Source organism: Dromiciops gliroides, chromosome 1 (assembly GCF_019393635.1).
Source record: "Dromiciops gliroides isolate mDroGli1 chromosome 1, mDroGli1.pri, whole genome shotgun sequence".
Lineage (NCBI taxonomy): Eukaryota > Metazoa > Chordata > Mammalia > Microbiotheria > Microbiotheriidae > Dromiciops > Dromiciops gliroides.
The window spans coordinates 330,029,578-330,055,046 of record NC_057861.1 but is presented as its reverse complement, the minus strand read 5'-3'; the positions used below and the strand labels follow the sequence as shown (position 1 = coordinate 330,055,046).

The following is a 25,469-nucleotide window of genomic DNA, read 5'->3' as shown; positions in this document are numbered from 1 at the left end:
ATATAGACATTCAACAAAATAGGGGATTTTCAAGCTTTCTTGATGAAAAGACCAGAACTGAACAGATAATTTGATTTCCAAATATAAGAGTTAAGAGAAACAGGGGGAAAAGTAATTCAATGAGATGAAACTGTTTACATTCCTAAATAGGAATATAATATTTGTAACTCTTCAAGACTGTATCTATTTGGGAAGATATAAGGAGTACACAAAAAGGGTATAGGTATAAATGGACTTTGATGCAATGATATAAAAAAATTAAGGGGTGAAAAAAGTATATGGGGAGAAGTGGAAAGGGGAGGTGGAATGAGGTAAATTATATCACATGAAAAGAGACAAAAAACCTATTAAAATAGAGGGAAAAAGGGGAGGGTTGAGCATTGTTTCAACTTTACTCTCATCAGATTTGGCTCAAAGAGGGAATAACATAAACCATCATTTGGGCAAAGGAATTTAGCTTACCTTTCAGTGAAGTAGAAGGGTAAGGGGAAAAGAGGGAAACTGATAGAATAGAGAGAAGAATCAGGGGAGGAAAGGGAAAAGAAAAGGGAGGACAGATGGAGGGAGGCAATAGTCAGAAGTAAAATTCTGGTGAAGAAGAATAGGGTGAAAGAAGAAAGAAAAGTAAGAACAAAGGGGAAAATAGGATGGAGGGAAATACATAGTAATCATAATTATGAATATGAATGGGATGAACTTTCACATAAAATGGAAGTGAATAACAGAGTGCATTAAAAACAAGAATTCTACAATATATCATTTACAAGAAACACATTTGAAGCAGATACACACAGAGAAAAGGTAAAAGGTCGGAGCAGAATATATTATGCTTCAGATGAAGTAAAAACAACAAAACAACAATAGCAACAACAGAAAAGGGGGTTGCAATCCTTGTGGAAATCAAAGCAAAAGCAAAAATTGACCAAAATTTTAGAGGAGAAGTTAAATGAATTACAAGAGGAAATAGAGAGCAAAACTATACCAGTGTGGGATCTTAACCTTCCCCTCTCAGAACTAGATAAATCTAGACACAAAATAAATAAATAAGATCAAAATGGATGGATGTATGATTTATACATAAAGAGTGATACCATAGGCAAATTAGGAGAGGAAGAAATTGTTTATCTCACAGATCTATGGGGATGAGAGGAATTTATGACCAAACAAGAGGTAGAAAATTTTATAAAATGTAAAATGGATGATTTTTGATTAAATTAAATGAAAAAAGGTTTTGTACAAGCAGAATCAATGCAGCCAAGATGAGAAGGAAAGCAGAAAGTGGGGAAACAATTTTTGTAGCCAGCATTTCTGATAAAAGTCTCATTTACAAAATATATAAGGAACAAAATAAAATTTATTGGGACAAGTCATTCTGCAATTGAGAAATGGTCAAAGAATATGAACAGGCAGTTTTCAGATGAAGAAATTAAATTATCTATTGACAAATTTTTAAAAAATGCTTCAAATGACTATTGATAAGAAAAATGCTTTGAGGTACCACCTGACACCTATCAGATTGGTTAATATGACAAAAAGGGAAAATAATAAATGTTGGGGAAGCTATGAAAAAAATTGAAACACTAATGCATTGTTTGTGGAACTGTGGCCTGATCTAGCAATTCTGGAGAGCAATTTGAACCATGGCCAAAGGGCTATGGGGCTGTGCATACCCTTTAACCCAGTAATGCCACTATTAGTTCTGTATCCCAAAGAGATCATAAAAAAGTGAAAAGGACCCAAATGTACAAAAATATTTATAGCAGCTCTCTTCGTGGTGTCAAAGCACTAGAAATTGAGGGGATGTCCATTAATTGGGGAATGGCTGAATAAGATGTGGAATATAAATGTAATGGAATAGTATTGCCCTTTAAAAAGGGATGAACAGGCAGATTTCAGAAATTCCTGGAAAGATTTAAGTGTACTGATGCTGACTGAAATGAGCAGAACCAGGAGAACATTGTAAACAGTAACAGCAGCATTGTGTGATGAACAGTTGTGATAGGTTTAACTCTCAGCAATACAATGATCCAAGACAATTCCAAAGGACTGCTGGAAAATGCTCTCCACATTCAGAGAAAAAAGAACTCAGGAATCTGAATGCAGATATTTCTACTCTTCTTTTTTCAGGCTTTTCTTTTTTGTTCTGATTCTTCTTTCACAACCTGAGTAATGAAGAAATATGTTTAATGTGATTATATGTATATAAAATATCAGATTGTTTTCTGTCTTCAGGAGGGGGAAAGGAATAGAGAGTGGTAGAAAAATTTGCAACTCAAAATCTTATAAAAAGAAATGTTGAGAACCATCTTTATATGTAACTGGAAAAAATAAAATAAGTTTAAGATTAAAAAATAAGATAAAAGAAAATTTAATGCTGCAAAAAACAAAAAGCATACATTTTTTCCATAATTTTTCTAGGTTTTTCTTTGGGGGGTGTGAGACTATGTTTCCTTTCACGATATGGTTAATATGGAAATATGTTTTGGATGAGTGCATATGTATAACCTATATAAAATTGTTTGACTTCTATTGAGGGGGAGGTAAAGAAGGGAGTGAGAGAACATGGAACTCAATTTTTAAAAAAAGATTATTAAAACTTTTACATGGAATTTGAGAAAGACAGAGGTAGATGATACATAAGAGAGAGAAAGAGAGAGAGGGGGAGAGTGAGAGAGAGAGAGACAGAAATTAGCATGGAGTTCTGGTTCTGAGCAAAATAAGATGAACACCCTGGAGCTAGACAAGTTTGAGTAAAATGAAGAGAAAATTAAGTGGCCTGGTCATGTTTTAATGGTGAAAGATCATAGTAGGATAATCCAAGGGTTTTAATTTTATAGAGAAAATTTAAGAAAAACAGAGGAAGTGTAGTATTCTTTCTCTCTTAAAATTCTGTTGGCAGCTAGGTGGAGCAGTGAATAAAGCACTGGCCCTGGATTCAGGAGGACCTGAGTTCAAATTTGGCCTCAAATACTTGGCATTTAGGAGCTGTTTGACCTGGGCAAGTCACTTAACCTCATTGCCCCCCCCCAAAAAAAATTAAAATAAAATGAATAAATAAATAAATAAAATTCTGAATGCTATAATTGTGCCTTTGATTTCAGTCATTCAAATTTTGTACTAGGGGTTTCCACTTTGATTTTCCCCCCATCCATAATTTTCAATCTCTCCTCATTCATTGCTCTAGTACTTTTAAATATACATAGATCGGGGCAGCTGGATGGCACAGTGGATAGAGCGCCAGCCCTGGAGTCAGGAGTACCTGAGTTCAGGTCTGGCCTCAGACACTTAACACTTACTAGCTGTGTGACCCTGGGCAAGTCACTTAACCCCAATTGCCCCACTTAAAAAAAAACTGAAAAAAAATATACATAGATCACTACTAAACACAAAATGACAACAGGAATAAAAATATAACAAGAAAGACTCTTGTCTTGATTATATCTTCTAGTCGAACTCACCTATTCACTTTCATCTTATAAATTATCACCCTTCCTTCAAATCTCTATTTCTTCTATCATCTAGATGTAGCTTGTCTTGATTCCTTTATTTAGTGGCATCATTCTGGAAAGAAATTTGTATGTGTTGTTATTTAATTTTTATGTACACTTCCTTCCCTCTCCAATACAATATAAATTCTTCAGCCATTAGTATTATTTTATTTTGTTCTTTATATCCCAGTTTTTAGCATTGTGTTACATATAATAGATGCTTATTACATGCTTAGGGAATGAGTAAATGAGGAACAACTCACAAATACCTCAAGCTTGTGATTTCACAGTATTTTTACTCTATACCCTTCTGATTTCCTGCCCTTTGAACTTTACACATATGTTCTTAAGCAGAAGTGTTTCTTGAGGGTTGTGTATTCATACATAGATGAAAATTTACCTGCAATAAAATGGTATTCTTTGGCTTTTTCTACCTACCCTGTTGTTCAGAAGCAACACCTTTCTTCCCATTTCTATAGTCTGATCATAAAAGCATGAGTAATTTCTCATTGTTTTCAGTGTTCCCTGTGAGATCATATTCATCTTTCTATATTTTTATATCTAATTCACTTTCTTTATTGTTTGTTTTGTATAGTGGTATAGAAGACATAGACTATTACTTCAATTTCTCCCAACTTTTATTATTTCTTTTTTATTATTTAATATTTCAAATTACATTTTTTCTTTTGATGCCATTCTTATCATTTTTTGCTATATCTGAACCTCTTTATTTTTTCCTTTCTCTTTTTCATTTAAAAATAACAAGGGGCAGCTAGATGGCACAGTGATTAAAGCACCAGCCCTGGATTCAGGAGTACCTGAGTTCAAATCTGGCCTCAGACATTTGACACTTACTAGCTGTGTGACCCTGGGCAAGTCACTTAACCCCCATTGCCTGCAAAAACAAAAAGAAAAGAAATAACAACTAGATTATCCAGTGTCTAAGCAAATAATTGAATATATCATGACACTGATCAGTCATAGCATCAATGTGATCCAGTGGCTTGGATCAAAACTCATATTCATCCTTACAATAGATTTGGCTTTTATGGGAAATCTCACAAAACCCAAGTACTGATAGCCTACATCTAAATTTCTTAATATTGTGTTGGCAAAAGTTATTAGTCTGTCCATATGTTATCCCTTCTTCTTCTTTTTTTTTTTTGTGGGGCAATGAGAGTTAAGTGACTTGCCCAGGGTCACACAGCGAGTAAGTGTCAAGTGTGTGAGTCCAGATTTGAACTCGGGTCCTCCTGAATCCAAGTCCAGTGCTTTATACACTTTGCCACCTAGCTGTCCCCTGTGCCTTGTTCTTGATGCATGACCATTCATTTATCTTTCTGATTTTTACTCCACATTTCCTTTTGGGTCATTCTTGATTCTTTAGAGATTATAGTTTCCCATGGTGTGTTTGCATATAAGATCTCAATTTAGTAAACTGGGACAAACAGAGATTAAGTGACTTGCCAAAGTCACATAGGTAGTAAGGTTGTGAGGCTGAATTTGAGCTCAGGTCTTTCTGGCTTGAAGCCCAGAGCTCTAACCCACTGTACCACATAGATGTCTAAGAATTCCTGAAACTAATGAAACCTAAGAACTTAATCTCCACCACCACACACACAAGTAAACACACTTATGCACATGTACATGCACATGCATATGCACACACATGCATGGCCACTTACATATCAAAATTCTCCCCCAAAGTAATATTGGTGTACATAAGATGGATTATTTTGTCATTGTACGGGGGCAACTTGGAATAATTGCAAATGTATTATTGTTTCCTGAATGTAGCATAGTCTGCCAATTGCCTTCCTATTCCATTCCAAAATTCAGTTCACAATCTATTTCTAGTTTTTGTCCAAGGTAGATGAATTAATGGACCAGCTCAATGAACTATCCATCCAACTAGATAGCATACTCTGAACAATAGGCATTGATCATAGAATCAGAGAGTTACTGTTGATTTTGGCATTAAAGGAAACCTCACTGACAATCTAGCTTAGCCAAAAACAAACAAACAAACAGATCCCCAAATCCCCATTAGTACATAGTTGACAAATTAATCGTTTGGCTTTGTTAGACCTTTACCTACTGTCCAAGACATCATATTCCACATCTGGTTAGCTTTAATTTTTATGAAGTATTTTCTAGTATCAATCCTAATTTCCCCCTTTGAAATTTCCATCTAGATCTGCTTTTGACGGGCAGAAGTAAACAAGCTTAAGCACTCTAGCATGTGACAACCCATTAAGTATTTGGGTGTTGCTGTCATGCCTGCCTCCCATTTAATTCCACAAGTCTGCACTTTTCCGTGTTGAAAATACCCAGTACCTTCAACCAGTCTTCATTTGACATGTCCTTATGATCTTTCATTGGTTTACCCTCTCTCCAGCCTCCTCATCTTATCCATGCCTTTCATAAATTATGAACTCCAGAATTGAATAGAGTATTCCAGAAAAGCCTAAACTGTGTACAAAGTATTGATAATCCTCACACTTCTCATTTCTTGCAGCTATACCTTAAGAACAAGATAATCATAGTTAACATGGCAGAAGAAAGGCAGTGACTTCCTTGAGTTCTCCCCAAGACCCCTGCAAATACCTTCAAATAACCCCATGAGACAATTCCTGGAGCAGCAGAATTCACAAAAAGAAGGGGTGAGTTAATTTTCCAGCCAAAGATGGCTTAGAAGGTCAGCAAGAAAGATCTGTTGTACCTGGGTAGGAGTGGGGCACAGCCCCGTGGCCATGCCATGCAGATCCAACCCCAGGTCATGCCACACAGATCCAACCCCAGGTCATTCCACACAGATCCCGCCCCAGGCAGTCTGCCCCAGAGGATCCTCAGAATCGGCTGTGGTGGTGTCTGATTCTGGAACTCAGCCCACAGATGGTGAAGGGGTTGAGCCATTGTCCAGTGCAAGATTACAGGGGTCTCTGCTGGTGCTAAAATGGAACTCTGTTGTTTTTCCAGTGTTCAGATCAAGGCCACAGTCTTGAGAGATGGCCCAGATGGGTGAGGGTTGCAGGCATACCAGAGCTCGCAGCCAACATGGAATAGGATTCTCTTCTGGGTCAGAGGGCAAGCAGGTCTGTGGTTGCTTGCAGACCGGGGCACAGGCCAGGGGAGTGGTGAACAAGCCTCTCTTTAAATCATACCACCTGGGACCCCTGAAGCTTGGGACAGTGTACCCTGGAAGGCAGTGCTCCACTTTTTGTTTTTATTTTTATTTTTTTTACTTTTTAAAATTTTACTTTTATTTATTTATTCATTCATTCATTCATTCATTCATTCATTTAAAGTGTTGAGTTCCAAAATCTATCCCTCTCTCATTTGTTCCCTCCTTACCTTTCCCCCTCCTTGAGGTGGTAAGCAATTAGATATAGGTTATACATGTGCAATTATGTAAAACATCACCTTATTAGTAAATTTTTATATGAAGACAAGTAAAAAAAGGAGGAAAACTCAAAATAGCATGCTTCAGTCTTTGTTCAATCAATTTCAGTTCTTTCTCTGGAGGTGAATGTTATGCTTCATCATTGGTCCTTTGGGATTGTCTTCGATCATTGTATTCCTGACAGTAGTTAAGTCATTCACAATTGCTCATAGAACAATAATGCTGTCATTCTGCACAATGTTCTCCTGGTTCTCCTCACTTCACCATACATCAGTTCATATAAGCAATGCCCCACTTTAAGAAGGAGTTAAAAAGTCAAGCAATAGGCTGGCAAAAAGAGCAAATAGAAAAAAAAAATCCTAACCATAGAAAGTTTCTCTGGGGACAAGGAAGATCAGAAAAAGATAACAAAGTCAAAGCTCCTACAAACAAAACTTCCAAGAAGAATTTGAATTGGTCTCAGGCCATAGAAGCATTCAAAAGGGACTTTGAAGGTAAGGTAAAAGAGGTAGAGGAAAAAATGGAAAGAGAAATGAGAGTGACAAAAGAAAGTCATGGAAAAAAAGTTAACAGCTTGAAAAGCCAAATGGAAAAGGAAGTACAAAAGCTCTCTGAAGAATATAATGGCTTAAAAATTAGGATTGAGCAAATGGAAGCTAATAACTTTAGGACAAATCAAAATACAATAAAGCAAAACCAAAAGAAGGAAAAAATAGGGGGAAAAGTGAAATACTTCCTTGGAAAAAAACAGCCGACCTGGAAAGTTACCTAAGGAGAAGCAATTTAAAAATTACTGGACTACCTGAAAGCCATGAAAAAAAAATAGCTTAGACATAATCTTCCAAGAAATAGGGAAAATTGCCCTGATATTCTAAAAGCAGAAGGTAAAATAGAAATTGAAAGTGAGGAGAACCAATCACCTCCTAAAAGAGATACCAAAATGAAAACTTCCAAGAAAGTTATAGCCAAACTGAAGAGCCCCCAGGTAAAGGAGAAAATATTGCACGCAGCCAGAAAGAAACAATTCAAGTATTGTGGAACCAAAGTCAGGATAACACAGGACCAAGCATCTTCTACATTAACGGATTGGAGGGCTTGGAATATGATATTCTGGAGAGCAAAGGAACTAGGAATACAACCAAGAATCACCTGCCCAGCAAACTGAGTCTAAATCTTCAGGGGGGGAAATGGGAATTCTATGAAAGAGGGGACTTTCAGGCAATTGTGATGTAAAGACCTGAGCTGAATAGAAAATTTGACTTTCATATACAAGACCCTAGAGAAGCATAAAAAGGTAAACAGGAAAAAAAAGCAATTATAAGGGATAGTAAAATGTTAAATTGTTTACATTCCTACATGGGCAGAAGGTACTTGTAACATAAGAACTTTTTCATTATTAGGGTAGCTGAATGAAATATATTTAGACAGAGGGGACAAGAGTGAGTTTAATATGAAGGGATGTTATCTTTAAAAAACAAAATTAAGGAGTGAGAGGAATGCACTGGGAGAAAGGCAAAGGGAGAGGTGAAATGGGGTAAAATATCTCACATAAAAGAAGCAAGAAAAAAGTTATGGAGTGTAGGGGAAGATGGGGGAGGTGCAGGGGAGTAATTGACCTTTACTTTCATCAGAATTGACTCAAAGAGGTTATGACATACACACTCAATTGGGTATAATAATCTATCTTAACTTGTAGGAAAGTAGGAGGGGCAGGGGAAAAGGTGAGTGGGGTGAAAGAATGGAGGGCAGATTCAGGGAGGGTGCACTCAGATGCAAAACACGTTTGAGGAGGGATAGGGTGGAAGAAGATAGAAAATAGAGTAAATATCATTAGGAGGGAATAGGATGAAGGGAAATACATTTAGTAATAGTAACAAAAAATTTGAAGCAGAAGCAAGAACAATGTAAGATGATGACGATGATGATTATGATTTGTTGACGGTGATGATAGGTGAGGATAATGGCTGATTGTTGTTGATGGATTGATGATGATGGTTGAATGATGATGGTCAATGATGATGAAAAAACATATTGTACTGACTTAGCCATGCTATTGTGAAGAACATTCTTTGTCCTGTATAAGGTACTATATAAATACAATTGTTTACTATTAAAAATGATGAGCAGGATGCTATCAGAAAAACTTGGAAAGACTTGCATGAACTGACGCAAATTGAAATGTACTGTATACAAAATAACAATAATATTGTAAGATGATCTGCTGTGAATGACTTAGTTATTTTCAGCAATACAATGATCCAAGACAATGCTGAAGGACTTATGAAAAATGCAATCCATCTACAGAGAAAGAACTGATGGTATCCAAATACAGAGTGAAGCATATTTTTTTGTTAGTTCCTTTTTCTAAAATACTTTGTGTGTTTTCTTTCATAGACTAAATAATGTAGAAATGTTTTGCATGAGTACACTTGTATAATTTATGTTGAATTGCTTGAGTACTTGGAGTGGGAGTAAGAAGGAAGGAAGAAAAATAATTTGGAGAACAGTTTTAAAAATCAATGTAAAATTTGTTTTTACCTGTAATTTGGAAAAGAAAATTCTAAATAATAAAATTAAAATACAAAGATAAAAAAACAAAACAAAAGAACAAAGCAATCTGATTGTGTAAGCTTTTTTGACTATCATATATGTAACTGTTAACTCAGATATCATGTACTAAAAGCCCCCAGTTATTTTCACAAGAACAGTAGCTATGTAACACTGCCACTTACATCTTTTTTATTTTTTTAGCCTGTGTAAGGCTTTACTTTACTTCCTGTTAAATTTTATCTTATTATATTAAGCCCAAATTTTAAAGTATCATCATATACTTTGGTATTATACGCATCTCATCCAGTGTGTTAGATATTCCTCCCAGCTTTTGTAATCCTCAAATTTGATAAAAAGACTATATGTGCTTCTAAATAATTTCTAAAATTATTCAACATCAAAGGTCCAATCCACAGTGCTGTGGTACTCTATTGGAGACCTCTTTCTAAGTTAAAAATTCATGATTAATTTTTTTTCATTTTAGCCATGTATTCAGGCCTCAGTACACCAAATTGTACAAGTGTCTATTTCTCTTCATTTTTTCTCAACAAGAGTATTATGAGATTTGTATCAAATACTTTTTTTAAAAAATCTAGATAAACTTGATCTCTCCTATTATTTAATTATGTAGTAGCCCTATCAAAAAATGAAATCAGTTTAGTCTGGTATAATGTGTTCTTTCACAAACTATTCTGTCTCTTCAATACCAGTGCTTTCTTTTCTAGATGCTCCTTAACAATTGCTTTTAAAATATTATCTAGAATTTAACCTGGAATCAACAGTAACATTGAAAGGCTAGATTTTACACTGTTTCCCTTCTTTGTTTTTTTTTAACCTTAATAGTATTTTATTTTTTTCCAGTTACATGTAAAAATATTTTTCAACATTAATTTTTTGTTTGTTTGTTTTTGTGGGGCAATGAGGGTTAAGTGACTTTCCCAGGGTCACACAACTAGTAAGTGTCAAGTGTCTGAGGCTGGATTTGAACTCAGGTCCTCCTAAATCGAAGGCCAGTGCTCTATCCACTGCGCCACCTAGCTGCCCCTCAACATTCATTTTTAAAAGATTTTGAGTTCCATATTTTTCTCCCTCCCTCTCTTCCCTCTGCCCTCCCAAAGATAGCAAGCAGTCAGATATAGGTTATATATGTACAATCACATTAAATATATTTCCAGTAATTTTTTTTGAAAGAAGAATCAGAACAAAAAGGAAATGACTCAAGAAAGAAAGAATAAAACAACAAAAAGTAAAAATAGTATGGTTCAATCTGCATTCATCTCCCACAGTTCTTTTTCTAAATGTGGAAAGCATTTTTCCATCATGAGTTCTTTGGAATTGTCTTGGATCATTGTATTGCTAAGAAGAGCTTAGTGTATCACAGCCAATCAACACAAAATGTTGCTGTTACTGTGTATAATATTCTCCTGGTTCTGCTTACTTCACTCAGCATCAGTCCACTTAAGTCTATCCTCATCCGAGTTAGTATTTTGGTCTTCCCTGACACTAAACTCTTTATGGTAATGGTTCTTTTCTGTTTCTTACTCATAATCTAGCCTGTTTAGTGACTAAAACATTCTAGATTGAGGTCAGATTGTGGGGTACAGGAGCCACTGTTGCAAGTTTATTGTCCTGGGGGCCAGAGGCCTGATTACTGGCTTTCTGCCCTGAGGTCTCTGGGGATTGTGGATTCCTCACCATTATGGGCTTACTCCCTGTGCTGGGATGGCTTGGCCTAGTTGTACCTGTCCTGTGGGTGGTTCTCTAGCTACCAGTTTGCCCTCTCAGCCAGGACTTGGGTGATCTCACAACTAGTGCGCTATGAAACCAGACTACTGACCCAGGACCAAGGATTCTCAGTTGCTGATCTGTGCTGCACAAGATCCTGTCACTGCCCAAGCCCCAAAAGACTCTTGAATCATTAACTGCTAGGTTTATCATTCTGAGGATCAAAGACATTCTCACAGAGCCTCAGCCCAGTTTCTTACCATAACCTCTCTAAGTAGGCCCTCATCACATTATCTTGCTTATTTGTAGGTTTGCCATTAATTGCATTAAGAGGAAAACCAGACTCTCCAGGAATAGGGAAATTAGTGATTTTCAATGAATACATTTCTTTCTCTCCTTGGCTTTTTATAGTTGCACTTCTAGAGTTTCTTTATGCATTCAGAAATGTAAAGAATTGTGTTGATCAATGTTTTATCTACTTAATTCTCATTTTCATAGTTTTTGAAGAAGCAATAGATAGCCTCTTCCACAAAATCTGGCTCTTTTCTCTCAGAGCTGGTCCTTTAAATTTATTCAGTGTGTAATAGTGCCATGTTTACAATTACTGTGCTGGCAAGGTCCGCGTGGTAGTGGTATGCTAGCATCTTGGCAGCTAGGCCTGGGTTTTTGGTAAGTTGAGGCAACTGGCTCCTGTCAGAGACCCCAACATTTCTGGTCTGATGGCCAGGTACAATCTAAATGGAATCATTACCTTTTATCTGTTCAAAGAAAGATACTTCAAAATTTTAAATTCATGTTCATTATTTTTTTTATCTTCTTCCTGTATAAACATAGAGGGTACTTCCACTATAGACATAGATCATAACCATTATGTAATTTAATAGATCATCTTTGAGAGTGGCCCTATAGCAATGCTGGTGATGAATCTCTACAAACTTGGCTTGATTGGTACTGAGATGTCAAACATACACTTATGACATGTTCAGTAATATAAGCCTTTTCAATTCAGTATGATCTATCAGGACTTGTAATACACTGGGCCAGCTTTTCACAACTCAAGCTTTTTCAGGCACTAGAATAAGGCAAAAGAACTGGAATGGAATGGAGGATGACAAATGTATTGTCAATAAATACTTGTTGAATATTGACTCCCTGGATGAATAGACAGACAAACAGAAATTTCTTAATTCCTAGTAAGCCCTACTGCCACTTTGGCAGACATGCCATCATATAGCCTATCAATCCTTTTAACAAATAGAGGATATGTAATTATGTACTTGATCAAATGTTTTTGTGTAAAAGAAACTGTAAATTAGGAGAGGTCATACAAGATAAGCAAATTATCTCACTTTAAATTAGTCATGTAAGACATTCTAGAAATTGAGCAATGGCATAGTGAAAATCAAGTGTTTGATTAGAATTTAGGAGAGAGCTAAGTCCAAATGAATCTCTCATGTGATCTGTGTCACCTTTGGCAATTCACTCAACTTACATTTTCAGGGGCTATTATAATTTGTCCTAGGTTTTCTTATCTGTAAAATGGGAATTATAATAATTCTAAGGAGAGGCAATGTAGAAGGAAGACCTGGGTAAATCCTCTCTTCTTCTATGTATGAGTCATATGACCCTGGGCAAGTCACAATCAAAACAAACAGAAAGAGAAGGTAATCTGCACTGGTGAAAAGAGTTTCTATCCAGAGATGTACCTATACTTTTTCAAGGAAATCAAAAGTCTCTCCCTCCCACCTCTCCTTTTTCTCACCCCAATAAACTCTAGGGATGTTTGTGAGGATAAAATGAGATGTTGTGCTATCTTTAATGATTTTATGAACTTTAAGCCACAATAAATAAATGTAAATGCAATTTCATATAATTATTACTATTATTATCATCAGTGTGCTATAGATGTTTTTCCCATTCTGTGATACCCAATATCAGTATTGTTTATTCTTCCCAATATAATTCCTGACTTTTAGTCAGTGTTTAAACAGACTAAAACAAGATTCCGATTCAAGTAGCACAGCAGATCACCTCCTACCCACCTTTGTGCCCAAGGAGTTTCCTCATGATTACTGTTATTCCCAAGATTGCCAAAGGAATTAATAATAATTAGCTACTTATTGCAAAGTACAGCCAGAATCGGCAGATAAAACACCTGCTTTCCCCTTCACCATTCATTTTCTTCCTTTGTTTAATCACACAATGAAACAATTATCTTCCATTTGTGACATCACAATCACTCCCACAGCAACAGGCATCTGCTTCTGACACTTCAATATGGGAATAATCAGGGAGCAGATATGAATGTGGAGGAGAAAGACCTTGTTTATATATAAATACGTTAACAACCAGCAATTGCTAGGAAAGAGAAATGGACAGGAAAAGTAATGTCTCACAGATAAGACTTCCTTTTTAAATGTTAATTTTTTTCATCTATCTGACTGTAAACTTCATCTTTGAAACTTTTTTCCATTATTATCATCATACCTGGAGCACATAGAAATGAACACTAGCTTACTGTGACCTTTCTGAAATCACAAGCAATCCTTTCTCTTTGTCACTCTGATAATGGAACGGATCAGATTCTTCCTGAAGACATTATAATAGAGTTCAACTGTCTATGCTGTACACTAATGAAAAATGTTAAACCCAGTGATTCTCTAGTATGCACCCCCACTGCACGCAGCAGATGCCTTGCCTAGAGATGTCCATATGGCATGCTGGTCTCGATGATATTTCGTCTACTGTCAAGGGAGCTGGCTGTATGGATGAGCTGTTGTTGATGCCATGTGGAGGCTTAGGTAGAAGTGTGTTGAAGGAGAGATATTTTATTTGTCCCTTGCAGTCCACACATATACATGCATGCACATATACATATATGTGTGTATACGCACATATACACACATGTGCATATTATATATATGTACTATGCCCATATGTATATGTGTGCATAGGTGTATACATGTATATTTGTATATGCGTGTATATATGTATATGTATGTGTATGTGTGTGTAGGTATGTATGTATATGAGGTAAACTTCCACCTGTGAAATATGATTTTAAAAGAGCCAGGAAAAATAACACTTTAAAAAAAAATAAAGCATATTTTTCTCCCTCATCACATGGATTCTGGAGATTCATCTAATTAAGGAAAGTTGTTTCTTCTCCTATTCCATAGGTAAAGAGAAGTTATAAAATATCAATCTCACTATGGAAGGGAAGTAGAGGGTGGGAGGGATTAGAGAATGTTAACACATGCCAATAACATATCAACATTACTAAGCACTTATTATGGACTGGACACTGTACTAAATGATGAGAATACAAATAAAGCAGAAAGAGAAAAAAATCCTGCCCTCAAGGATATTACATTCTAATTAAGGAAGAAAACACATAAAGGAGGGATAAAATGAAAGTATGAAGGAGAAGTATAAAGTGTCAGCAGTAGAGCCAGGAAAAAGGGAATGAGTGAGCAAGTGACTGGGCCTGGGAACATCATCCAAATGGAGGTCAAAGAATTCAGCAATCAGAGAACAAGGTCACAGAGCTGAGGTGTCTTTCATCATGAGGTTTCTGTAGCATGGAAGAGAAGTCTGGAGACTTCAGAGTATAGTATAAATGAGACATATCAATGACTTTAATGTGATCAAGAAAAAAAAGGAGAAAAGAGAAAGAATGAAGATATCAGATCCCTAAAATATGGAAAACTGGGTCACACAAAACTTAATCTTAGGACGTGTTGACAATATTTTTCAGTTCTCATGGATTATGGCCCAGACAATTAATTAATTAATTAATTAACATGGGTATGTACATGTCCATGTGCACATGTATATGTACATGAACATGTATATGTGTGGTTGTTGTTATTGTTGAAATTAAATCAGTTCCCAAAGTTAGGAACCAGTAACATTTTTCAACATTCAAAATTCTATGTTTATATGAATTCTTCCCCATCCACACTCCTACAAGACAAAGGAAATAAACAATCAAGGGAGCAAACAAAACATTCTGCGCTAGCAGTTCATGGTATAAATTCAAATTTACATTTTTTAAAAAGAGACAATAATACCTTTAAAAGAGCACTCGCTCTGGGTTCAGAAGATATATGGTCAAATCCTATTTCTGCCCTTGCTACCTCTTTAAACTTAGGATATTTGGTTAGCTTTCTTAGGGATCAGCTTTTTCACCTGTGTAATGAGGAAGTTGGACTAGATGACCTTTGAGGGTCTTTCCATATATGTATGTGTGTGTGTGTATGTGTATGTGTAGGTGTGTGTATATTTTTTTTTCCTGTGAATGATCTTAGCATTTCAATCACTGAAGAGAGAATACTTTGCCCCTTGGCTTTGCTTTGCCTATTCTGATCATTCGACTTTCAATAGAGCGATGGCATGAGATCAGGATCAACAACTGATCTTAAAAACTGACATCTGCTTGGCCCCTAGTTTCCTGCCTCAATGAGTTTTCCTTTCATTCTATCCTTTTTAGAAGGGAACGAAGCTCATGATGGCTTTGGTCCAATTGGCTAAAGCTAGAAGTTCTCCTGTCTTCTAACTACATCTTCTTCCTTTGCAAAATACACCAATTTTTTCTAATTTTACTATTCAATGTATTGGGATTCATTTTTTAGAAACAATCGTGGTTTGGCACCTTTAAGTGAACAATCATCTTCTTGAATAACGGACTAGAGTTTTCTATAGAAAAAGGCCAAATTCTTAGATTGAGAATCTGAACCTTTTCATCATCTATCCCCATCCTACTTATTCATACTTTTTTCATATTATACTGGGGAGGCAGCATGGTGTAGAGACTTGAGGGAGAACCAGGCTTGAGTCGTAGCTCTGGTATTATCAATGTCTCTTTCCTAACACCTAGTGTTGTTGGCTTTTTTTGATGAGGCAATTGAGGTTAAGTGACTTGCCTAGGGTCACACAGCTAGTAATTGTTAAGTGTCTGAGGCTGGATTTGAACTCAGATCCTCCTGACTCCAGGGCCTGTACTCTATCTATTGTGCCACCTAGCTGCCCCTAACACCTAGTGTTGTTGAAAAAAAGACAGAATATAAATTTTAATGTGCTATATAAATGGTAGCTGCCTAATTGTCTGAATGGAAAAAAAGTCTTAAAACAGCAGTCACTGAGACAAGGAAGTTATTGGAAATATAGAAGTAGAGAAGAGCAAAGAAGGTCTTCTATTCTCATCATGGGACTATTGTCCCTGCCAAATTGGCCTACTCATTTCCCCCTGACAAACACCTAGACTACTTCGAGGTCTATTCTTTTGTTCATGTTTCTCATTTTCCCTGTTTTGCTAAGACATATTATTTCTTTAGCAACCAGAAAAAGTTATTTTTGTTTGACAAAGCCTTCCTAGACTTTTTTGGGGGGAGGGGAGGTGGAGTTGAGGCAATTGGGGTTAAGTGATTTGCCCAGGGTCACACAGCTAGTAAGTGTCAAGTGTCTGAGGCTGGATTTGAACTCAGGTCCTCCTGAATCCAGGGCCAGTGCTCCATCCACTGTGCCACCTAGCTGTCCCCTTCCTAGACTTTCAAAGCCCTCAATTATCTCTTTACATCTCTTTCTCTGTCTCTTGCTTTCTATATGTCTGATATTGTCATTGATGACAATAATTTGTCACTTTCCTCTGGAGACATCCATATATAAATCTTCAACAAGCAAAACAAACACTAAAATATTATACATATGTTTGTATATATATGCAAATATACACACATGTATACACATGTGCATATGTATGAATAAATGTATAATATAGGTATATACATATACACATGCATACACATGTGTGCATATACATACACACATATACACGTACTCATACAGGGAGAAAGAGTTGATGATCATGCAATACTGCAAATATGGCATACAATGTTTTCCTGGTTCTGTTCATTTCACTTTGCATACAAGTTCATATAACTCTTTCCAGGTTTTTATGAAATCTGACTGTTCATCATTTCTTATTTTATAATAGTCTCACAGATTGTTCAGCTGTTCCCCAAATAATGGGCATCCCCTCAATTTCCAATATTTTGCCACCATGAAAAGGCCTGCTATAAATATTTTTTCACATGTAGGTCTTTTCCCTTTTCTATGATGTATTTTGGATACAGACCTAGTAGTGACATTGCTGGATCAAAAGTTTTATACTGTTTAGTTGGCCTTTGGCCATAGTTTCAAATTGTCTTCCAGAATATTTGGATCAGTTCACAACTCCACAAACAGTACATTAGTGTCCCAATTTTTCACATCCTCTCCAACATTTATCATTTTCCATTAGCCAATTTGATAGGTGTGAGGTCATACTTCAGAGTTGTTTTAATTTGTATTTCTCTAATCAAAATTGATTTAGAGCACTTCTTCATTAGTCTATATATAGCTTTAATTTCTCTAAATGAAGACTGCCTACTCATACCTTTTGAACATTTATCAATTGGGGAATATTTTGTTTTATAATAAATTTGTCTCAGTTCATTATGTATTTGACAAATGAAGCTTTTATCAGAGACACTTGCTGTCATTAATTCCCTTGAAATTATTTACCTTTTGTCCTTCCAGATCAATTTTGTTGTTATCTTCTTTTAGGTCTATCAAAAATTTTTTGCATTGAATTAAAAATTAGTTTAAGCAGAATTATCATTTTTATTATATTGATTTGGCCTACCCATGAGCAACTGATATTTCTTCAGTTATTTAGATCTGACTTTATTTGTGTAAAAAGTGTTTTGTAATTGTGTTAATATAGTTCTTGGGTTTATCTCCGTAAGTAGCCTACTGAGTATTTTATATTATTTACAGTTAGTTTAAATGAAATTTATTTTTCTTTCTCTGGCTGCTGGATTTTGTTCATCATCTAAAGAAAAGCAGATAATTCATGTGGACTTATCTTATGTACTGCAAATGTGCTAAAGTTGTTAATTATTTCAATGTTTTTTTTAGTTGACTCTCTAGGGTTATCTAATACAATCTTATCTTATCTTATCTTATCTTATCTTATCTTATCTTATCTTATCTTATCTTATCTTATCTTATCTTATCTTATACAATGATGTCATCTGCAAAAAGTAATCATTTTGTTCCTTCCTTGCCTATTCTAATTCCATCAATTTGTTTTTCTTCTCTTATTGTTATAGTTAACATTTCTAGTACTATATTGAATAATAACAGTGATAATGGGTATCCTTGCTACACCCCTAATCTTACTGGGAAGCCTTTTAGCTTATCCCCATTATAGATATTGTTTACAAATGGTTTTAGATAGATATTGCTTATTATTTTAAGAATGTTCCCTTTATTCCTATGCTCCTTAGTGTTTTAATAGAAATAGGCAAAAGCTTTTTTCAGCATCTATTGAGATAAGCATATCATTTCTGTTGTTTTTCTTGTTGATATGGTCAATTATGTTGATAGTTTTCCTTATATGGAAGCAACCCTGAATTCTTGGTATAAATTCCACCTGGTCATAGAGTATAATACTTGCTAGTATTCTGTTCAAATTTTCTTTTTTTGCATTGATATTTATTAGGGAAATTGGTCTATAGTTGTCTTTTTATGTTTTAGCTCTTCCTGGTTTAGGTATCAGCACTATATTTGAGTCATAAAAGGAGTTTGGTAGGATTACTTCTTCACATATTATTTTTTTCCAAAATAGTCTATATGGTATTGTAATTATATTTTGAATTTTTGGTAGATTTCATTTTTTAAAAAATAAACACTATTATTTAAAATTTTAAGTTCCAAATTCTATCCCCTCCTTCCCTCCCTCTCCCTGATGCTGTAAGTTTTTCTAGCCCTTTCTGAATTCATCTTGTTTGCCATTTTAATGGCAAAATAATATTACATTTCAATCATATACCACTGCTTGTTGAGCCATTCTGCAATTGATGGGAATGTCTTTGTTTTCCAATTCTCAGTCACTACAAAAAGAGCTGCTATCAATATTTTTGTACAAATAAGTCATTTTCTCTCTTTTTGGCTGTCTTTGGGATATAAACCTAGCAGTAATATTGCTGGATAAGAGGGTATGTCCAATTTTATAACTCTTTGGACATAGTTCCAAATTACTCTGCAGAATGGTTGAATTAGTTCAAAATTTTACCCAGTTTTCTCATATTGTTTCTAACATCCAACATTTTTTTATCATATTAGCCACTCTGATGGTGAGAGGTGATACCTCTGAGTTATTTTAATTTGCATTACTTTATTAATAGTGATTTTGAGCATTGTAAAAATATGACCATATATCGCTTTGACTTATTTGTATAAAAACTACATTTTCATAAATTTTACCATTTTTCAATTGGGTAATGAATTGTATTTTATACATTTGATTCAATTCTCTATATATTTGAAACATGAGGCCTTTATCAGAGATACTTGTTCCAAAAAGTCTTTCCAAGTTTTCTGCTTTGCTTATAATTTTGGTTACATTGGTTTTGTTTGTGCAAAGGCTTTTAAAAAACTTTTTTTCATATAATCAAAATTATCTCTTTTACATTTTATAATTCTCTTTCTATATATATTATTTGGTCCTAACTTCTTCCTCCATTCATAAATAGATAAACTATTCTATGATCTCTTAATTTGCTTATGGTATCACTCTTTCTGTGTAAATCATGTACGCATTTTGACCTTATTTTAGTATACAGTGTGAAATGTTGGTCTATACCTAGTTTTTGACATACTGTTTTCCAGTTTTCCCAGTAGTTTTTAACCAAATAATGAGGTTTTTTCAAATCATGAATTTTTGTTACAAAAGTTTAGATCTTTTGGTATACCATATACTGGATTGTCATAGTCATTTACTATAGTATAATTTGTACTTATTCTATTCCACTGATCCACTACACTATTTCTTAGCCAATATCAGATTCTTTTTCTACTTACTACTTTGATAATTGAAAACTCTATTCAAAGTTTGAGATCTGGTACAGCGAGACCACCTTTCACATTTTCCCCCATTGTTTCCCTTGATATCCTAGACCTTTTGTTTTTCTAGATGAATTATGTTATTATGGTAGAATTCACTTGTGAATCCATATGGCCCTGGAGATTTTTTCTTAGGGAGTTTATTAATGGTTTTTTAATTCCTTTTTGAAAGATGGGATTATTTAGGCATTCTATTTCCTTGCCTGTTAGTCTGGGTAATTTATATTTGGTAAATATGCATCAGTTTCACTCAGATTGGTAAAATGAGCAGTTCTTAGATAACATTGTACTCAGTGATAGACTTAGCTCTTCTCAGCACTACAAAGATCCAAGACAATTCCAAAAGACTCATGAAGGAAAATGCTCTCCACATTCAGAAAGAGAACTATGGAGACTGAATGCAGACTGAAGCATGCTATTTTGATTTTCCTTGTTTCTTCTTTCTTGTGTCTTTTTTATCCTTTTTTCTGATTCTTCTCTCAAAACATTACTAATGTGGAAATATATTTAACGTGATTGTAATTTATAATCTATATCAGATTGCTTCTGGCTTTGGGAGGGGAGTGAAAATAGGGGGTGAGAGAAATTTTGAACTCAAAATCTTACAAAAATGAATGTTGAAATCTGTCTTTACGTGTAATTGGAAAAAATAAAGTGAAAGACTCTTGAAAAAAAGAAAAAAGTGCAAATACTTTGCAAAAAAGAAAGTACTACATAAGAGTTCCTTATTATATTAAAAATATTTCACTCAGTTAGATTTATTGGCATATAATTGAGTAAAATATTCCCTAATGATTGCTATCATTTTTCTTCACTGGTGGTAATTTCATCCTTTTCATTTTTAATACTGTATACTTGGTTTTCTTCTTGCACTTTTAAATCAAATTAACCAATAGCTTATCTATCTTATTGTTTTTTAAAAAAATGAAACTGGATCTTATTTATTGGCTCAATAGTTGTTTTTTTTTTCTTTCAGTCATATTAATGTTACTTTTCAATTTCAGGATTTCCAATTTGGTGCTCAACCAGGGATTTTTAATTAGTTCTTTTTCTAGTATTATTTTTAGATGCATGCAAAATTCACAGATATATTCTTTCCTTTTTCCTATTTTGTTGATGTATGATTTCAGAAAAATAAATTTTCCCCAAGTTATACTTTTGCTATAACATAAATTTTAGTATATTGTCTCATTTTTGTCATCTTTAAAGAAATTATTGATTATTTCCATTATTTTTTTTCTTTGACATACTTATTCTTTAGGATGGGATTATTTAGTTTCCAATTATTTATTTATTTTTAGTGATGCAATTGGGGTTAAGTGACTTGCCTAAGGTCACATAACTAGTAAGTGTTAAGTGTCTGAGGCCGGATTTGAACTCAGGTACTCCTGACTCCAGGGCCGGTGCTCTATCCACTGAACCACCTAGATGCCCCTCCACTTATTTTTAATCTATCTTTCAACTTCCATTTGTGGAATATAATTTTATTGCATTATGATCTGAAAACAATGTATTAAATATTTTTTGCCTTTTTACATTTAATTTTGAGGGTTTTATGCCTTAATGCATGGGCAATTTTTTTGTAGGTATCATGTGCTGCTAAGAAAAAGGTATATTCCTTTCTATTCCCATTCAGTTTTCTTGAAAGGTCTGTCATATCTACCTTTTCTATTATTCTATTTCCCTCCTTAGTTTCTTTATTTTTCATTTAGATTTTTGAGCTTTGATAGTGGGGAAGTTGAGATCCCCACGAGTACAGATTTGCTGTCTATTTCTTCCTATAATTCACATAACACCTCCTTTCAGGATTTGGATGCTATACCACTTGGTGCATATATGTTTAATACTGGTATTGTTTCATTGTCTATGGTAGCTTATTCAACAATGCTTTAGTGTTCCAATTTTTCCACAGCTTCCCCAACATTTATGATTTTCCTTTTTTGTCATATTATACAAGCTGTTAGGTAATAGGTGGTACCTCCAAATTGTTTTAATTTGTATTTCTCTAATCAATAGTGATTTAGATGGTACCTGCCTATTAGTCTAGGGCTATACTGAAGCAAGTAACCCTAGGTAGGGCCATGTGCTGTTGGCCACTTGTTTGCTTGGCTTTGCTGGGTGATATGTGGTGTCCCAGTGCTGTTATCTGCCCTTTGCTTAGGTACCTGTTCGGTTGGTGTCATTTACTTTTTTCCCAGGGCTAATCTGAAGTATTAGGAGGTCTGGTCACTGGGGGCTGCCTGTTTCCTTGGGGCAGTGATGAAACTATGGAGGTTCTTAGAGCTAGCATCTGCCTATTCTTCTGGCTATACTAGGGCACATGGGGGTCCTAGTGTTGCTGATTGTCTGCTCCATGCACTGAGGCTCAGGATCTCCCACTGCTGATGTGAGGCTTGCTGCTGGCTTACTATGCCCCCCTTTTACCTGAGTGAGAGTTATGATCATTTATCTCAAGAGGGAAGATTGTGTCTCTCTGTCTTTTTGCAGGTTCAGGTGCTTCAGAATCTGTTTAGAGGCTTTATTTAAAGTTCTTTCTGAGGAAAACTTGAGAAAGCTCAGGCAACTTCGTGGTTTCTCTCCACCATTTTGGCTCTACCTCCATAGCATTCAAATTCTTAAAGGAAAAATTTAATGGATTAAAGAAGTAAGTATACAGTAATATTACACTAACTGGTGACCTCAATTTTTTCATAGCCAGATAAATCTAAGCATAAAACAAAAAATTAGGCATGAATAAAATCTTAGAAAAGTTATGATAGACCTATCCAGAAAACTAAATGGAAATAGAAAAAAAGTATTCCTTTTTTCTCAATTGCACATGGCACCTGCATAAAAATTGCGTATGTACTAAGGCATGAAACTGCATGAACAAGTGAATAAAATATATTAAATGCACCCTTTTCAAACCATGATGTAATTAAAATTACATTAAAAATGGGACAAGAAAACATAGACTGAAAATTAATTGGAAATCAAGTAATATAATCCTAAAGAATGATTGGCTAAAAATAATAATGGAAACAAAAAATAATTTCATTACTGATAATGACAACAGGGGAATTCCATTGCCAAGACAGAGGAGCAAGGAATGAACCAACTGAAGCTCTCCCAAATGTCTTCTCCAAACCAATAGAAAATCACCTCTAAATCATTCCAGGGGCAGGAAAGAAGCCTATCATCCCTGAAAGAAATGTCTGTCTAACCTGAGTATGAGGGAAGTGAGGTCCAAGAGCAGAAGTAGCAGCAGTTTCAGGGCTCACAGTAGGGAGTCTGAAGCAGGGCTCTGAGCCTGGGGCAATTCTCCAGTGAATCTGCCCTCCTACAAACTACAGCACCCTGGGAAAATGAGCAGTCTGGGCAGCATAGTAGGGACCTTTACCAGGTAATCCACAGCTAGCTTAGACCACCAGGGAGGTCTCAATGCCACCGCTTAAGAGTAGTGAAGCCCCACCCAAGGCTGTGCAATAGCAAGTTCCAGCCTTTGGGGTCTCCTATCAGAGAGAGACTCTTTTTCCAAAGCAAAACAACAGCAGGGGGCTCCCAATCTTAGCAGTTCTGCAATAAAAATTGCCCTCTAGAGCTTGCTAGCATAGTGACTCAATTACCATAGTAACCCAACAGCAGGATCCCCATACCTCAGCAGATTTACAACAAAAATTCTCTTTGACAGCCTGGTAAGAGAGAGGCCCTATTAACAGAGCATCCCAGAAGCAGAGCACCACCTGTGGGACAGACCAACAACAAGGCATCTCACTCCTCCATTGCCAGTCACCAGAAAGACTTTGTTAACATTTGCAAACCATTATCAGGACAACACCCCTGAAGAAGACTAGCTCACACACACAGAGGGCCAAAAACAGTTAGACGGGAAGCTTACTCTACAGAGAGAGCACGTGGCTAAGTCCTAAAGCCCAGTGAAAGCAACTAATAAGAACTAGAGCCTGAGCAAAACAAAACAAAACAAACAAAAAAAAAAAAACCCTTGGACAATGCAGGATTAGAGCCCAATTCACTCACAAAAACATTAGTAACAAAAAGGTAGAAAAATAAGCAAAAATTAAAATTTTTAAAAAGAGCTTGACTATTGATATTACTATGGTGATGTGGAAAATCAGGGAATAAATTTAGAGGATAATATTTTTAAAAACGCCTACAGGGGAAGCTTCAAAGAAAAATGCAATTTTGTTTCTGGCCCAAAAAGAATTCCCGGAAGAGCTTAAAAAAGAATCTAAATAGCAAATTAGAGTAGTAGAAGAAAAATGGGGGAAAGAATTAAAAGTAATGTAAAAGAACCATGAAAAATAAATACAAAACTTTACTGAGGAAAATAACTCTCTAAAAAAAGATTTAGCCAAATGGAAAAGCAAGTACAAAAGGTCACTAAAGAAAATAATTCTTTAAAAATTAGAATGACTCTAAGAGAAATAAAGATAAAATTTTAAAAAAGTAAAAAAAAAAGTGAAATTTATCATTGGAAAAATAACTGACCTGGAAAATAGACCCAGGAGAGATAATATAAGAATTTTTAGACTGCCTGCAAGCCATTATAAAAAAAAAAATCTGGATAATAGATATTCCCCCCTAAAATCTCTTTATTGTTTCCCAACTACAAAAGTACCAGTGAGTGACTAAATAGCAAAGGTCACATGCTTGGGCCACGGCCAGGAGCTCAGGCAAAGGTGGAGTCATTCCAGCCCACTTTGGCAGTGCCCATGTCATAGTAATTGATATAGATCCTGTCCCCGGAAATTTTGAGTTGCTTGGTGAGCAGCATGCCTTGTTCTGTGGTCCTCCAATCTTGCTGATGCTGTGCAGGCTGCAGAAGGCACACGGGTCCAAGGATTCCCCAAAGGCCATCAGCTGGTCTACTGAAATGTGCACCACGATGTACTGGGTGGGCTTCTCTGTGGCCTTGGCCAGCTGCATGTTGAACTCGCTCAGCAGGGAGTTGGACGCCACAGAGCATGGCACATTTGTGTGCACCATGAACATGGACATCTTGGCAGTGGTTCTGGAGGGCAGCAGCACAAGGAGGCAGGAGCAGGGCAGCAGTGAACAGTGGGCATATTGACCCAAGTGAGTCTCTACAGTCTGCACCAAGGCACCACCTCTGGAAAATATCTTTAAAGAAATTATATAAGAAAACTGCCTTCATATATTAGAACCAGAAGGCAAAATAGAAAGTGAAAGAATCCACCAAATAGCACATGGATGACATTCTACAATAAAAGATATTCAAATATTGTGGGAGCTCCACTCAGAATTACATGGGATTTGGCAGTTTCCACATGAAAGAAGTGCAGGACTTGGAATATGATATACCAGAGGGCAAAGGAGTTAAGTTGACAACCAAA

General features: G+C 35.6%; 1 pseudogene; it reads right to left on the bottom strand.

The window, feature by feature from the left end:
• Positions 1-24,784: 24,784 nt before the first annotated feature.
• LOC122736488 lies at positions 24,785-25,113 on the bottom strand (annotated as a pseudogene).
• Between the last annotated feature and the right edge of the window lie 356 nt (positions 25,114-25,469).